The 18,949-nt window shown below is 42.0% G+C and overlaps 1 protein-coding gene and 1 pseudogene across 1 annotated transcript in view; both read left to right on the forward strand.

Moving 5' to 3' along the window:
- LOC141206956 (uncharacterized) overlaps positions 1-18,949 on the forward strand; it is a 52,854-nt gene that overhangs the window by 20,842 nt on the left and 13,063 nt on the right. The window lies entirely within an intron of this gene.
- On the forward strand, positions 6,052-6,172 carry LOC141206964 (U5 spliceosomal RNA; annotated as a pseudogene).

Raw genomic sequence — 18,949 nt, forward strand, 5'->3', positions numbered from 1 at the left:
CCCTGGTTAGGGATCCGAGTCACGGCACCAAGCTGTTGAGGGAGGGCAGCAATGACCGTTCACGGTAGACCAAGTGAGTGTCAAATTATTATGTTACAAGGTTGATGTAAATTACATATCGATATTCATGCTATAGTTACTTCATTTTGTGCTTGCTTCTAAAATGATGTTATTATTACACCTTGCATAGCATACATTCTTTCATTCTTTTCTCCTGCTTCACATGCAATTTTCTCACAAGAACCTTTTCTCTCAAGAACATTCTATGAAACACCCTGCTCCTGTTATCTAACTAGTCTGAGCCGGGATGTATAACCTTGTAACATTCCATCATGTGCCGAACTAACGATAATATGACCATATGTGTGTTTCTGTAATAATCATACTAACATTGGTTTAAGCCTGTAGTACGGCTGTAGGTGATTGGCTATTGATATACTCAAAACAATATATAATGCTAAGTAAAATAAACGGGATTAGAGATTCTCCGAACAGGAAACAAATACACAAGGCGGGAACTGAGCACAGAGGACTGAACCAGAGGAGAACAAGGCTGTATCTGGCAGCTTCCGGCAATATGCTTCCAGCTTTAGTAGGGTGCGGTGCTTTCCAGTTGGCTGAAGCAGAGAGCAGATTATTCCAGCTGGACAGCACACACACCCATACTGCCAGACTGGATGGTACTACAGGTCCCAGGCACCCTAATCTTAGTGGCTGGACAGAGCCTCCGCCGCCCAGAGCTTCTGGCTCCTATGTCTCTTCCATCACCAGCGCCGCCTGCAGGATGAATAAGGCGGATTCTGGTGAGAGAAGCAGACGTCACAGGAGCAGATCCCAGAGGAGATGGGACACACCATTTACAGAAGCCCTAATGTGACCAAATTGCATAAAACAAGAGCAGTAGAAATCCTCATAAAGTGACTCCATTTTGGAAATTATAACCCTCAGTGAAATAATCTATAGGAGTAGTGACTATTTTCACTCTACAGGCACTTTCTGGATATTAGCACGCAGTGGATGATGGAGAGTGAAAATTACAAATATATAATTTCATTACCCAACACATAGTGCCCAGATTGTGCTCCAGGAGACACACACCATCAATTAAGTGGGTTCTTCTCACTATAGTAATGTCAAATACATGGATGCTAAATGTGTTTTGGGCGCACTGCAAGGCTTTGAAGTGAGGGTGAGATTAGACTTTGGGAGAGTGGATATTGCTGGATTGGTTTATGGAAGCCATGTTGCTTTTCTAAAGCCTTTGAGCCACTAATAATGTGGAAACCTCTGGTTTTCCACTGACAGATGATGGACCTGAGTGGGGACTTGTTTTTTGTGAGATGAGTAGAAGTTATTATTGATATTATTTTTGCCTACATAACATTGTTTGGTGGCTTTTTATTCCATATTTGGGAGACAGAATGAACAAACAGTTGGACAACACGCTCCACTGGTTCATCCTATGAGGTTTTCTATTAGACTGTGAACTGTCATTGTCTTGGTGAATAATGACGGCTAACATAGGGCAAAATTAAAAAAAATCACAGAAAAAGATACAGCCTTACCAACACAAATCATATAACAAATGCACTAGCAGGATGCCGCAGACCTCCATGATAAAGGTGGGGGCAGCGTAGGTGCAAAATACTTATGAAGCAACCACTCACAATCGTACCAATTCATGGAGAGGGTGATTACTTAGTATTAAAGATGCACACAGATGAAGCTTGCATAGGACGCCAGTCACACAGGTAGGTGTGATGCAGTATCTGGCTTAGGATAGTGATGATGCCCATACTATTAGATCAGGAAGGCTGCCCAGCACTATATAAGTGCACCCCACATGGACAGACACCCCAGTACACCCAACCAACACTAAAATGATAATGCATTTGTTATCTGATTGGTGTTGGTAAGGCTGATTTTTTCTGTGATGTTTTCTTGGTAGATAATGATACTTTTACATAAAGTGCATTTTTACATAGAGTTTAATTAGGAATATTCAACAATATAAATTTTAAGGATATGTTATTCATAAATAATAATTGGTTTTCTTCTTGGCAGATGTCTGTACCAGGAGATCAGAGGGACAGCTGACATCTTCAATTTTCAAATCAGATAATTTTCAGATCCCACAAGATACAACTGAAGTGAATGCCATTACTCCAGATATACCATCATCCCTTCACAGCAAAGATCTGTCATCTGATCCTTTGAAACAGGTCTTGTCTTCTGATTCATTACCGACTACTAAGGAAAATCAAAGTCACAAAATAAGCATTAAAAAACAAATTGCTCCTAAAGCAAAGAAGCCATTTTCATGTTCAGAATATGGAAAACGTTTTTCCCTCAAAGTCTTTTCTTGGGCTGTGTGCCCACTATGCATTTTCCAAGCGTTTATGCTGCGAAATTTCCGCAGCATAAACGCTTGGGAAACGCTTGGTAATCCGCCCCCCAGGGTCCCCAATGACAAGCCGCAATGTCAATGCCCATGCTGCGGATTCTTCTGCAGCTTTTATGCTGCGCTCAAAAATCCACAGCATGTCCATTAATTTTGCGGACACGCAGCGTAATCGCCGCCATTGACCTGCATTGAAACGCATAATATCCGTGTCAGTACATTTGTACACAGGGATATTATGCGTTTCTATGTGCGGATGGTACCCAAGTCTGGAGGAGAGGAGACTCTCATCCAGACCTGGGTACCATAGAAGCTAAAAAAAGAATTTAAAATAAAAAATGAAGTTTATACTTCCCTTCCGATGTCCTCCCGGTGTTTTGTCTGCTCCGTCCGGTCTCTTGCAATGCTTGCGCTGTTGTGAAGGACCTGCCATGACATCAGAGTCATGTGACCCAACACATGGCTCAATGACGTCACCGCAGGTCCTTCAAAACAGTGCGAGCCGCCCAACACACCGGACGCAGCGGAGATAACACCGGGAGGACATCGGAAGGTGAGTATAAACTTAATTTTTTTATTTTTTAACATTCTTATTCTTTTTTTTTTAACTAACTTGGTCACACTACTATCCATGCCGGTTGCATGGATTTATATAGTGTGAACAACTTGTCAAGCACTTTTCCAAGTGATGCTAAAATCGCTCGGAAAAGCGCTTGATAACCCGCATGCAGAAATGCATGCAAAGACGCTTGACAAACGCTTCTACCTGGCGGGAAAAACGCATGTAAAAAATGCATGCGTTTTTCCTGCCAGGGAGAAGCATAAAAAATATGCAACATTTCTGCATCGTGGGCACATAGCCTTAAACACAAAAGCATTCACACAGCAGAAAATAGATTTTTTTGTTTCAAGTGTGGGAAATTTTTTAACCAGAAATCAAATCTTGTTAATCACCAGAGAAGTCACACAGAGGAGAAGCCATTTTCTTGTTCAGAATGTGGAAAATGTTTTAGCCGGAAATCAGGTTTGGTTAAGCACAAGAGAATACACACAGGGGAGAAGCCTTTTTTCTGTTCAGACATGAGATCTAATGTGATAGAAGATTACAGTCCGGGGAAGACAGGAAACATTCATATAGACGGCCGGTGGAGATGTAGTCAGTGAAGAACTCTGGCTAAATATATTTCAAGAGCCGTAGTAGAAGATGAAGATGTCGTCCTCATCATGAAGTAGTTATTTCTCATGTCACGTGTAATTAATATCTCCTGCAGTATTGCTAATGCCGATTGCAGTGTCTGTAAATGAGACGAGAATTAGCTTTATGGAAGATGAGTCTTTGAGATATGTGTTCAGCTACAGACTCCAAGAAAGAAACTGCTTGTTGTCTGTGGCCTAAAATATATAGGTTTTATTAGTAGATGGAAAGCAGAAAACTAAATACTGTAAAATAATATATCTCCTCATATGTTTCCCTTATTATCTCCAGTAATTGTATTATGACGCAGGATTTTTATGATGTTACATAGGCTCATCATCTTCTCATTCAGGTCCCTACAATATCAGATCCTCTCAGTGAAGATCTTCTATTTAAGAGAATTTTCCTAATGGACCCATCAAAGATGGATTTTGACAGAGACAAGATGGCAGAGAGGATATTACACCTCACCCTAGAGATCCTCTTCCAGCTTACTGGAGAGGTGAGAGATTCTGATGACGTCCCATTACCTCATTCTTATCTATGGGAATAACAGATGAACAGAACTGGAGAGGTGAGGACTCTGGAAATGTCTGGAGTGAGATTTATTTATATGTCTTTCCATAACCAGGATTACATATTAGTGAAGAAGACCTCTAGTGAGCGCTATCAGGTTCATGTGTCTAAGGGATGGGAAAGACCCCCAATCACAGGGCCCCCACCTCACCCCCTGATACATGAGGACATCAATGACCGGAAGATCGTAGAACTCACCTACAAGATGATTGAGCTGCTGACTGGAGAGGTGACAGTGCTGGGAATACTGGGACATTATACAGTAACGCTATGAAGGGATCGGGGGGATGACTGTATCATTGTATGTGACAGGTTCCTATAAGGTGTCAGGATGTCACTGTCTATTTCTCCATGGAGGAGTGGGAGTATTTAGAAGGACCCAAAGATTTGTACAAAGACGTCATGATGGAGGTTCCCCAGTCCCTCACATCGCCAGGTAATAGACAGGACTAAATACACACTGCCTATAATTATCTGCATGTAAAGAATGAATTCAGTCCCTGTATGTGTTTCCTCCAGATCTATCCAGTAAGAGGACAACACCAGAGAGATGTCCCCGTCCTCTTCTTCCACATGACTGTAAACAAGAAGATCCCAATGTTCCTCAGGATCATCAGGTAGATGGAGAGAAGGTGTCATGAGATTTCCCCTATGATGTGTAGACGGCTGTGAAGGTCTTGTGTTCAGTCTTGTTTTATCCACCAGTATTATGTGTTTTCCTTTTGTGTAATGAGAACGGTGGAGATGGCAGGATTAGAGCTGATCATAGATGGGACTTCTCCATCTGTCTGTGACTTTTACAATATTTGTTTCAGGGTGAAGATCTGACCCATATTAATACTACAGAGACATATGTGAGGGGTGATGAGCGGTGTAAAGAGGAGATTCCTACATATGACTACCCAGGTGGGTATTTACCACTAAATGCAGAGAAGTCACAGATTCTTCTCAGTCACCATCTGTGGCTGCTTTATCGGTTGTGTAGTCCGGCCGTATCACAATCGTGTGATCACCATTTTGCCTCTAGACCACAAAATTCTCTTCCACCCAAAACTGTTCAAATGATTTTGGGCATTGAAACCCTTTTCCATAGAACTTACAAGCTGGAGCATCCACCTACCCCCTGTGATTAGGAGACGTTACCTGCCCAGATCTGTAAACCACAAAGCCAGAAAATTACTTGAAGAAAAATATTATGATGGGACTGTAAGAGAAAGCGGAGGGTAATGATGCTGTTGGCTTCCTAGATCCCTGATATCTTATTGGATGAATCTACCTTCTCTCTCTTCTGTGCTGCTGAATGTGCTCATATGGTCCTTACAAGACCAGGTCCAGTCTTTCTGACCTAACTTCACTTTTATGATCGACAACATTAAATGTGCAGTGAGGCCAAGTGTGAATTTCTGTACAATAACAACAGAGTTTCCCTTTATCCTGACTGTTCAATTTCTTTTAAAACCGTCTAACGTCAAACCAGATTGTGAGTGATAAACTATACAGAAAACATTACACCTGTGCCATGATATATCTCTAAGCTAAATTTAAGACGCCTCATCTCTGCACTATTATAACAAGTTCTCTTTGAACGTCTAATATTTCTTCTTGAAACTCATCTGACAGAAAATATTGTTCCTTACGATAGTTTAGATTGCCAAGAGCCACCGAGCCCCATACTCCAATTACCCTAGAGAGGTTTCACCACTAGTTACTCACTTCTTACTGATGAAGACTGTTGAGTTTGATCATTTCAGTAGATGTGTTATTGTCTATACTCACAGTTTTTACTATAGTAGTTAGTGCCCAAAATACTCAGATTTAACCCCTTCCTGCAGCCAGTTTTATGTTCCTATCTGGGCCCATTTTTCAAATCTATGGAAAAATACTCTGGCTTCTCTTCAGAATGTAAAAATCTTTCGCCTTTTTACTAAAGATTTCCATGGAGAGAAGCAAAACTGAGTTTTGTGAAGATATTTTTTCTATTTTTTATTTTTTTTAAGCACAAATTGAGAGATTACGGGGAATTTTACTTTGATTTTACAGAATGTCTGCAAAACTGCTGAATGGTTTGTGGTATCGGGGTATTTATATTCTGGGCGTTGACTGAATGCTTTTGCTTTTTTTGTTTTACCCTTAACTGAAGGATGCTCCAAAAATGGAAAGAAAAAAACAACCACAAAGAGCTGAAAAATGGAGAGCTTCATCTGCTCCCCCAAACGCGCTATGTGGTTAAACCACTAAACCTGTTAAAGAGGTTATGTACGGTTGTCCTGAGGAAGGAGTCGGTGGTCTCTGAAATGCGTAGACAATAAACCTCCATTTTTATCCATACTAATGGTTTGTCGTGACTCCAGAGAGCGCAGAAACAACTTCCTTTCCCAGCACCTATCTCTGACATTTTTCAAATCTGACGTGTGTCACTTTATGTGGTGATAAGTGTTGGAATTCTTCACAAAGGATAATAGGAAACAAATGGACCTTACAAATTATTTTCCAACTTTTCTTGAATCTGACAATCCCCTATATACGATTGTACACTACTGTCTGGGCACATGGCAGGTTAAGAAGGGAAGGAGCGACATTTAGCTATTTGAATGCAGATCTTGCTGGGATAGTGTGCAGACACAATGTATTGGGGGCACTGTTCATGGTCACCTGGCAGCTCCAAAGATGGCTACCACAAACAGGCTTAGCGCTATCTACTCCATTTTCCAGATCCCAGGGATTGCCTTGCTCATCATCCTTTAACCCCTCTACATGGATTTGGACTTAGAGACCCCCTAAGATTGTGCCACAGTGTAACCTAATGTTCTGTGGTGTGAGATGGCAAGAAGAATAGTCAGATAGCCGGGTCAGAACATGAAGGTCAGAGAAAATACAAAATCACACAAAAGTAGTCGGTAAACTGGCCGAGGTCACAACAGGAATCAAATACACAAGCCGGGAGCTGAGCACAGAGGCCTGAACCAGAGGAGAACAAGGCTGTATCTGGCAGCTTCCGGCAATATGCTTCCAGCTTTAGTAGGGTGTGGTGCTCTCCAGTTGGCTGAAGCAAGGAGCAGATTACTTAAGCTGGATAGCACACACCCATACTGCCAGACTGGATGGTACTACTGGTCCAGGCTCCCTAATCTTAGTGGCTGGACAGAGTCTGCGCTGCCCAGAGCTTCTGGTTCTGATGTCTCCTCCATCACCAGCACCACCTGCAGGATGAATAAGGCGGCTCCTGGTGAGAGAAGCAGATCCCAGAGGAGATGGGACCCACCATGTGACCAAAATGCAGAAAACCAGAGCAGTAGAAATCCCCATAAAGTGACACCATTTTGGAAATTATAACCCTCAGTGAATTAATCTATAGGAGTAGTGAGTATTTTGATTCCCCATGCACTTTTCGGAAATTAGCACGCAATGGATGTTGGAGAGTGAAAATTACAAATATATAATTTCATTACCCAACACATAGTGTCCAGATTGTGCTCCAGGAGACACACACCATCAATTAAGTGGGTTCTTCTCACTATAGTAATGTCAAATACATGGATGCTAAATGTGTTTTGGGCACACTGCAAGGCTCAGAAGTGAGGGGGAGATCTGACTTTGGGAGAGCAGATATTGCTGGATTGGTTTATGGAAGCCATGTTGGTTTTCAGAAACCTTTGAGCCACTAATAATGTGGAAACCTCTGGTTTTCCATTGACAGATGGTGGACCTGAGTGGGGACTTGTTTTTTGTGAGATGAGTAGAAGTGTTTATTGGTATTATTTTCCCCTACATAACATTGTTTGGTGGCTTTTTATTCCATATTTGGGAGGCAGACTGAACAAACAGTTGGACACCACGCTCTACTGGTTCATCCTATGAGGTTTTCTATTAGACTGTGAACTGTTATTGTCTTGGTGAATAATGACGGCTAACTTAGGGCAAAATGAAAAAAAAAATCACAGAAAAAGATACAGCCTTACTAACACCAATAATCGTAGCAATTCATGGAGGGTGTGGTTGCCTAGCATTAAAGATGCACACAGATGAAGCTTGCATAGGACGCCAGTCACACAGGTAGGTTTGATGCACAGTGTCTGGCTTAGGATACTGATGATGTCCATACTGGGTAGGAAGGCTGCCCAGCACTATATAAGTGCACCCCACATGGACAGACACCCCAGTACACCCAACCAACACTAAAATGCTAATGCATTTGTTATCTGATTTGGTGTTGGTAAGGCTGATTTTTTTCTGTGATGTTTTCTTGGTAAATAATGATACTTTTACATAAAGTGCATTTTTACAGAGAGTTTAAGTAAAAATATTCAACAATATAAATTTTAAGGATATGTTATTCATAAATAATAATTGGTTTTATTCTTGGCAGATGACTGTACCAAGAGATCAGAGGGACAGCTGACATCTTCAATTTTTAAATCAGATGATCTTGTGATCCCACAGGATACAATTGAAGTGAATGCCATTACTCCAGATATCCCATCATCCATTCACAGCAAAGATCTGTCATCTGATCCTTTGAAACACGTCCTGTCTTCTGATTCATTACCAACTACTAAGGAAAATCAAAGTCACAAAATAAGCCATAAAAAAGAAATTGCTCCTAAAACAAAGAAGCCATTTTCATGTTCAGAAAGTGGAAAATGTTTTACAGAGAAATCAAGTTTAATCAGACATCAGATAACTCACACAGTGGAGAAGCCTTTTTCCTGTTCAGAATGTGGAAAATGTTTTAGCCGGAAATCAGTTTTGGTTGCGCACAAGAGAATTCACACAGGGGAAAAGCCTTTTTCCTGTTCAGAATGTGGGAAATGTTTTTTCCAGAAAGCGCATCTTGATAGACATCAGAGAACTCACACAGGGGAGAAGCCTTTTTCCTGTACAGAATGTGAGAAATGTTTTAACCAGAAATCAGATTTGGTTGAGCACCAGAGAACTCACACAGGGGAGAAGCCTTTTTGCTGTTCAGAATGTGGAAAATGTTTTAGCCGGAAATCAGTTTTGGTTGAGCACAAGAGAACTCACACAGGGGAGAAGCCTTTTTCCTGTTCAGAATGTGAGAAATGTTTTAACCAGAAATCAGATTTGGTTGAGCACAAGAGAACTCACACAGGGGAGAAGCCTTTTGCTGTTCAGAATGTGGAAAATGTTTTAGCTGGAAATCAGGTTTGGTTATACACAAGAGAACTCACACAGGGGAGAAGCCTTTTTCCTGTTCAGAATGTGGAAAATGTTTTAGCCGGAAATCAGGTTTGGTTAAGCACAAGAGAACTCACACAGGGGAGAAGCCTTTTTCCTGTTCAGAATGTGGAAAATGTTTTAGCTGGAAATCAGATTGGGTTATACACCAAAGAACTCACACAGGGGAGAAGCCTGTTTCCTGTTCAGAATGTGAGAAATGTTTTAACCAGAAATCAGATTTGGTTAAGCACCAGAGAACTCACACAGGGGAGAAACCTTTTTGCTGTTCAGAATGTGGAAAATGTTTTAGCTGGAAATCAGATTTGGTTATACACCAGAGGACTCACACAGGGCAGAAGCCTTTTTTCTGTTCAGAATGTGGGAAATATTTTAACCAGAAATCAGATTTGGTTAAGCACCAGAGAATTCACACAGGGGAGAAGCCTTTTTGCTGATCAGAATGTGGGAAATGTTTTAGCTGGAAATCAACTCTTAACAAACTTCAGAGAAGTCACACAGGGGAGAAGCCTTTTTCATTTTTAACCGAAAATTGCATCTTCATATGGGGTTGTCCACTACTAGGATAACTCCTTCTCATTCCTCATGTTTAGCCTTGTTAAAATAAAAACACTCATACGCACTTACTGTTCTGGCGCCATTCCATTGGTGTCACAACTTGCTTTTCCGTAAGGTTGTTACATCACACAAGATTGTTACATCACACAATCCTGCTGCCAATCATCGCCACCTTCAGACGTATTGTACATCAACAGGAAGGACATGGCCTGGACATAGCACCAAGAGAATGCACACACTGAAAGCACTCTCTTCAGACCGTGTTCTTGGGGGAATTATAAGCAATTTACAGCCTCAAATATGACTTTCGATATGGGAAAGAAATAAGAGATGAGAGGTTAATCTGAGGTCCTCCACCTCCGTCAGCATGTCTGGTATGCAGCGTTTCTTATGGAAGGTCTTATCTTCCTGCTCCGGAGCTATTACTGCCTCACCTCAGCATGGAAAAAGAAGCAGTCTTAACCCTCATGATGCCAGACAGCTCCAGCCTGTAAGTCCTGCACCAACTTCTCTCTTAATGTAGGCCTCACAAGAAAACGGCTCCACAAATCTCCCTGTACTCTCACCAAAGCACCCATGCTGAGCAGTGCTTGCTTCACAGGGACATTTACCCACCAGCCACAGGTTATTCTGATATGGGGAACAACATAACTTATTTGTATATCAGATTGCATCTATCCCTACTAAAGAAGATATGGAGCAATATATTCAGAGGCTGGAGACCACATACAATACTGAAATACGTCCCCTCACTTCTATCCTGTCACAGCTTACTGACAAGGTACAGAGATTAGAGGATAATGTCGTCCAAGTTAGAGGCCATCATAATGCTCAGAAACTAACGCTGGATCTTCACAGCCAGTAAATAAACCACCTGTTTAATATGGTTGATGATGAAGAAAATCACAATAATATCTGGATAAGGGGTATACCTGAAAGCATCAATGCACAAGTGATTATGCCAACACTGCGATCATTATTCAATAATATTCTTGGTGATCCTATTGATAAGGAGCTGGAGATTGAAAAAGCACACCGTACAATAGGCAATCATGGCCCAGATCCTGAGTGTCCAAGGGACATTATCTGTCGCATACATTTTTTCAATGTAAAAGAGGCCATTGTGAGGAAAGCAGAGGAGTTGGGTCCTGGTGATTTCAATGGAAAACGCATATAATTGCTCACATACAGTACAGACGAAAAGTTTGGACACACCTTCTCATTTAAAATTTTTCTGTATTTTCATGACTATGAAAATTGTACATTCACACTAAAGGCATCAAAACTATGAATTAACACATGTGGAATTATATACTTAACATAAAAGTGTGAAACAACTGAAAATATGTCTTATATTCTAGGTTCTTCAAAGTAGCCACCTTTTGTTTTGATGACTGCTTTGCACACTCTTGGCATTCTCTTGATGAGCTTCAAGTGGTAGTCACCGGAAATTGTCTTCCAACATCTGGCGTAGCACCCCATAACTCTCCTTCTTGGTCAAATAGCCCTTACACAGCATGGAGGTGTATTTGGTGTCATTGTCCTGTTGAAAAATAAATGATGGTCCAAATAAACGCAAACCGGATGGAATAGCATGCCCCTGCAAGGTGCCGTGGTAGCCATGCTGGTTCAGTATGCCTTAAATTTTGAATACGTCCCCAACAGTGTCACCAGAAAAACACCTCCAGGCTGTGTAAGGGCTATTAGACCAAGAAGGAGAGTGTTGGGGTGCTACGCCAGATGACCTGGCCTCCACAGTCACCAGACCTGAACAGAATCGAGATGGTTTGGGGTGAGCTGGACCGCAGAGTGAAGGCAAAAGGGCCAACAAGTGCTAAGCATCTCTGGGAACTCCTTCAAGATTGTTGGAAGACCATTTCCGGTGACTACCTCTTGAAGCTCATCAAGAGAATGCCAAGAGTGTGCAAAGCAGTCATCAAAGCAAAAGGTGGCTACTTTGAAGAACCCAGAATATAAGACATATTTTCAGTTGTTTCACACTTTTTTGTTAAGTATATAATTCCATATGTGTTAATTCATAGTTTTGATGCCTTCAGTGTGAATGTACACTTTTCATAGTCATGAAAATACAGAAAAATCTTTAAATGAGAAGGTGTGTCCAAACTTTTGGTCTGTACTGTATCTCTCTGATTTAAGGGCATAAAAATTAAAATTTTGAAAATTGCAAAATTTTTGCCCAATTTCCGTTTTTTTCACAAATAAACGCAAGTGTTATCGGAGAAATTTTACCACAATCCTGAAGTACAATATGTCCCGAAAAAACAATCTCAGAATCAGGGGGATCCGTTGAAGCGTTCCAGAGTAATTACCTCATAAAGTGACAGTGGTCAGAATTGTAAAAATTGGCCTGGTCATTAACGTGCAAACCACCTTGGGTTGTAAAGGGGTTAATTTTGTCTTGGATCCTTCTTTAGACGCGTCCCGGGGCTGGAGTCACCAATCTAAAACACAAACAAAAGCTTTGCTAATTGTGCTTTGGTCTCAACCAGTTGATGTATGGAAGATACTACATCCAGACAGAAAGGATTATACTTATTATTCTCCTTTACACAATATGCATAGCCATATGGTCCTTTTCTTAATTAAGTAGCCTACATGGCAACCTACATCTCAGGTAGGAACTGCTCTATGGTCAGATCATGCTCCTGTATATTGTAACTAGCTATTGAACCCGTTCTATGCCTGGGTGGCGAGCATTTGTATTGGAATATGGTCTCCCATGCTGGTATATGCTGCCCCCCTCCTGGTATTTCTGCTGCCCCCATCCTGTCCCCACCATCCCATCCTGGTATGCATGGCACCCCTCATCCCCATCCTGATATGCATGGCACCCCTCATTCTCAATCCTGGTATGCATGGCACCCCTCACCCCCAATCCTGGTATGCATGGCACCCCTCATCCCCATTCTTGGTATGCATGGCACCCCTCATCCCCATTCTTGGTATGCATGGCACCCCTCATCCCCAATCTTGTTATGCATGGCACCCCTCATCCCCAATCTTGGTATGCATGGCAGCTCTCATTCCAAATCTGGTATACATTGCACCCCTCATCCCAATCCCGGTATTATGGTACCCAATCCCTCATCCTGGTATGCATGGCACTACTAATCCCCCAATCCTGGTATGCACAGCACCCCATCCCTCATCCTGGTATGTATGGCACCCCTTATCCCCCAATCCTGGTATGTATGGCCTCCTCATCCCCCAATCCTGGTATGCATGGTACCCCTCACTCCAAATCTGGTATACATTGCACCCCTCATCCCAATCCTGGTATGTATGTTACCCAATCCCTCATCCTGGTATGCATGGCACCACTCATCCCCCAATCCTGGTATGCATGGCACCCCATCCCTCATCCTGGTATGCATGGTGCCTCTCATTCCTATCCTGGTATGCATGGTACCCCTCATCCCTATTCTGGTATGTATGGTACCCCTCATTCCAATCCTGGTATGTATGTTACCCAATCCCTCATCCTGGTATGCATGGCACCACTCATCCCCCAATCCTGGTATGCATGGCACCCCATCCCTCATCCTGGTATGCATGGTGCCTCTCATTCCTATCCTGGTATGCATGGTACCCCTCATCCCTATTCTGGTATGTATGATACCTCTCATCCTGGTATGCATGGCACCTCATCTTTCATTCCTGGTATACATGGCATCCCTCATCCCAATTCTGGTATGTATGGCCTCATCCCAGAAACCTGGTATGCATGGCACCCAATCCCTTATCCTGGTATGCAATGCACGCTTCATCCCCAATCCTGGTATATATGGCACCCCTCATCCCTATTCTGGTATGCATGGTACCCCTCATCCTGGTATGCATGGTACCCCTCATCCCTATCCTGGTATGCATGGGACCCCACATTCCTATCCTGGTATGCATGACACCCCATCCCTCATCCTGGTATGCATGGCACCCCTCATCCCTATTCTGGTATGCATGGTACCCCTCATCCTGGTATGCATGGTACCCCGCATCCCTATCCTGGTATGCATGGTACCCCGCATTCCTATCCTGGTATGCATGACACCACATCCCTCATCCTGGTATACATGGCACCCCTCATCCCTATCCTGGTTTGTATGGCTTCCTCATCCCTATCCTGGTATGCATGGCACCCAATCCCTCATCCTGGTATGCATGGCACGCCTCATCCCCAATCATGGTATATATGGCTTCCTCATCCCTATCCTGGTATGCATGGCACCCCATCCCCTATCCTGGTATGTATGGCACCCGTCATCCATATACTGGTATGCATGGCACCCCTCATCCCTATACTGGTATGTATGGTACCCCTCATCCTTATTCTGGTATGCATGGTACCCTTCATCTTGGTATGCATGGTAACCCCCGAATTCCTATCCTGGTATGTATGGTACCCCTCATCCCTATCCTGGTATTCATCTTACCCCTTCCCTATCCTGGTATGCATGGTACTCCGCATTCCTATCCTGGTATGTAGGGTACCCCTCATCCCTATCCTGGTATGCATGGTACCCCATCACTATCCTGGTATGCATGGTACCCCATCCCTATCCTGGTATGTATGGTACCCCTCATCCCTATTCTGGTATGCATGGCACCCCTCACCCCCCAATCCTGGTATGCATGGTCCCCTCACCCACCAATCCTTGTATGCATGACACTCCTCATCCCTATACTGGTATGTATGGCACCCCTCACCCACCCCCCCAATACTGCTATGTGTGGTACCCCTCATCCTGGTATGCATGGCACTCCATTCCTCATCCTGGTATGCATGGTACCCCTCATCCCCCAATCCTGGTATGCTTGGTACCCCTCATCCCCCAATCCTGATATGTGTTGCCCCCTCGCCTCCCAATCCTGGTATGTATGGCACCCCTCATCCCTTTCACGTTGCACACATACAAAAAAATAAACACTTAATCTCACCTTTCTTCTCTGTGCTCCAGCACTGCGTTGTTCTGTTCTGCCGGAGGCTGGGGGAGGAGTGCGGCGCCAGAGTACGCGCATGCCCATACCGCGCTGTCCGGCGCCATTTTGCTGAAGACACACTGCAAATAGCGCTATGTGCATGTACTGATTCCGACACCTTCACTCCTGCCCCGGTCTCCGGCAAAGAGAGGCGCCGCGGCAACGCTCCTCCCGGTCAGGTAAGTATGTAAGTACGGCGCCGGAGATCGCGGTATGCGTTCAGTGTCTACGCATACTGTGATCTTCGGCGCCATATACGCTTCTCTTACCTGTAACGCCTCCATGCCTGCTTCTGTCTGGAGCCGGACTGTGCAGGCTTGTCGCGCTTGCGCAGTCTATACAGACACGCATCTCCCGTTGTATTATAGATCTGACTATGCCGGACTCCACCAAGGCTTCAGATGTTGGAACCTAAATGATAATCTGCTGAAAGACTCACTCTGTGTCTCAGACCTTCTTGAGACTATAGACTCCTTCAAATATATGAGCATGATGAAACTGCCTTACCATTTAAATGGGAAGCACTCACATGCGTCCTCAGAGGGATAATAATAAAACATAGATAAAGGTTAAAAAAAGGAGAGAACAGCTAAAGTCTCCCATTTGCTTGAGCGGATTGATCTACTTGACAAACAACATAAATGATCTGCTTCCCTCCAGGTATACGTAGACCTGCTTAACGCTAGAAGGGAGCTAAAGTAGTTTCATGGATGGGGTACTTGCAAATATTGTGTAATTTCAGGGCACCTACTTATGGAAGGAACCAAGTGGAAGCTTCCATTCTTGGTACTAGATATGGGGCCTCCTCGAGAAAATGACTTAAAATGTACACTAAAGTTAATATATAAGGCGTGGGATAGGGGTAAAAATATTCTGGGAATTGGAAAGTACACAAATTATACTCCTTTATGGCACAACTATAACTTACCAGAGCTACATAAACTAAAAGATGTTAGTAAGTGGGAGGATATGGGTATATGTTTGGTGTCAGAACTCTTGAGGGATGGATTATTCAAGATGTTTGAACAAATAAAAGCAGGTTTTAACCTTCCACATAGGGTGTTTTATCAATATCTGCAAATACATCTTGCATATAGTACACAACTAGAATAAACGCCATACTGATTGACATCACCCAATAGATACCATTACTACATCGTTGGATACAAAAGATCTAATATCCCTTATTTATAGGCAGTTACTGGCCCTACATTTGGATAAATATCCTTTGATAGTTAAGACAAAATGGGAGGAGGATGTGGGTCCCTTATCTGAGGAGCAATCTGGGAAATACTGGATTTGACACCGAAACTTTCATTGTCAGAGTCACAAAGATTGTCCCGAATTCTTCTCATTCATAGGGTATATAGATCCCCAAGTATTTTATTTAAAATTGAAATACAAACGGATGACACATGTCCTAGATGTGGTCAAAAGGACGCCCACTTGATGCATATGACGTGGGAATGTGTGAATATTGGCGACTAATGGAACGTACCAATCGCTCTTGTACTATATGTATCTAGGATACAGCTTCAGTTGGAACCTAAAATCTGTATCCTAGGACTCCTGGGAGAAGACGTAGACCCAGACTCCCATATGGCAATAGATAGCTCAGGAATATTATTCCAAGCCAGAAAGTTGTTGGCACTACATTGGATAGACAATTCTCCCCCAACGATAACAGAACTAAAATCCAGGATAAATAACACTCTATGCTTGGAAAGTGGAGCTTATATTAAAGGAACACTCTCAAGAAATCCATACATATATGGGAGCAATGGTTAATTACCCCAGATATTGCTTCAGAAATACTATACTGGACCATTTGTACATATCCCTGCCGTAAACCAGGAATTTATATCCTGATACCTAAGGTGTCAGCAAATAATAATGGTCTCAGTCCACACAATTGCCCCTTCTTAGATATATTCTTTTTCTTTTGATGTCCCAATAGGGGAAAAAAAGCCGTCAGGAAGTATTCAGATATTTATGTGCAAATGTAAAATTACTATTCCAAAACATTGTACTATAGAGCGATATTGGGATTTACATCATTGTAAACCGGTTCTTGTATCGTTTACTGGTTTTTCTTTCTTTTTATTTTTTTTGTCACAAAGTTTGTATGACAAACACAAAATGTTGGTCTTTCTTTCTTTTGTTAAATAAAAATGATCTGATTGAAAAAAAAGAAAGGAGCGAAGGTCTTTTTAATAGATCAAACGTATACAAAATATCAAGATCGCATGCGAAGGTACTCGTACGAATTCACAGATAAATGTGGTCTCTCATTGACAAGGAAGTTACATCCACGGATGCAAAGGACATACGGCTCCGGCAAAGATTAAGAGACCACTGAACAGTTTTCTATTGGAAAGCATGGAAAGACTGGTGGAAAGCATGGCAAGAGGAATGAAAGCTGTGATTAAAAATCATGGTTAGTCCACCAAATATTGATTTCACATTTAAAACATGAGTAATTTGAGGTCTTAAAGCACTGTTTCTCTGTTTCTTTTTTAGTATTTTGACACTTTATCATTTGCTGCAAATAAATTCAACATTTTTAGCTTTGAATTTTGGAGACATGTTGTCAGTAGTTTATAGACTAAAACATCAATGTACATTTTACTCTATAATATACCTATAAAGAGAAAAATCAGAGAAAATTTTGCAGTGGTCTCTTAATTTTTGCCAGAGATGTATGTATCCAAAACAAAAGGATACATACATAAATTCATAACCCCACTGGCATAGCCGACGCATTTCATTGCTGTTATAGCTCACTACATAATATTCATGGAAAATACCACCACATGCCACCTAATTTTCTTGAAACAAAAATTGACAAATATATTATGGACACTGCCGTTCCTTCCTTACAGACCCCTGAGCAGGAGATACTAGACAAAGCTTTCACTGAACAACAGATAGGACAGGCCAATAAATCATTCCCTATCGGGAAGAGCCCTGGGCCAGATGGATTCAATAATAGATTTTATAACATGTTTCCACCTCTGTTATTACCATTAGTGTTCAATAATATCTCAGAAGACTCCCCATTTGCCCCCCAATCACTTGAAGCTCATATAACAGTTTTATCAAAGCCTGGAAAATAACTAAATGCCTGCCCTAATGTTCATCCAATTTCATTAATATACATCAAAATATTCTCTAATATAATTGCATCATGGCTCTCCCACTACCTACCCTCAATTGTTAGCAACAATCAGGTTGGCTTTGTTAAGGGTAGAGAAGTGCGTGATAATACAGATAAAACATTGTTAGTTTCACGTGCAAAAAAACAGGGGATCCCAATGTGCCTTGTATCTGTGGACGCTGAAATAGTGTTTGACACAGTGCATTGGACTTTCTTGAAGAGCACATTACCACAAATTGGGTTAGGCTCTTTCTTGTTATCTAAAATTCTATCCTTCTACACTGACCCTAAAGCGATAGGGTAAACGGCCTTCTATCTAACACATTTTCTATTAAAAATGAGACAAAGCAAGAGTGTCCCTTATCACCTCTGCTATACACATTGGTGATGGAACATTTCGCGGTAGCATTACAAAAAAATCCAGATATTAGTAGAGTTACTATAGGCTCACATCACTATAAACTAGCTCTACATGCAGACGACTTGTTGCTCTATTTTCAAACCCAATTATCTAATTTCCTTCTATACTAAAGGAATTCAAAGAATTTGGCCAAGTAAGCGATTTTAAAGTCAACTACTCTAAATCAGAAGCAATAACATAAGACGACAGCTAATTTTTAACTTTCCCTTTAAATGACAGAAAGACCTTGGTACACAAATTCCAGGGAACATGGATGATCTGTATAGTTTAGATTATATCACTGTCCTTGAACAAACTCTTCAAAATTTAATGAATTATAAATTCAAACCCTTGTCCTGGTTTGCTTGTATTTATGTGATAAAATGGACATTTTGCCAAAACTTCTTTATATATTCCAGACCGTTCCTGTCTGCGTTCCTGAGACCTTTTTCTCCCATCTCGACAACG

The sequence above is a fragment of the Phyllobates terribilis genome, unplaced genomic scaffold, assembly GCF_046119375.1.
Source record: "Phyllobates terribilis strain yellow unplaced genomic scaffold, ASM4611937v1 Scaffold_153__1_contigs__length_4458050, whole genome shotgun sequence".
NCBI classification, from domain to species: Eukaryota; Metazoa; Chordata; class Amphibia; order Anura; family Dendrobatidae; genus Phyllobates; species Phyllobates terribilis.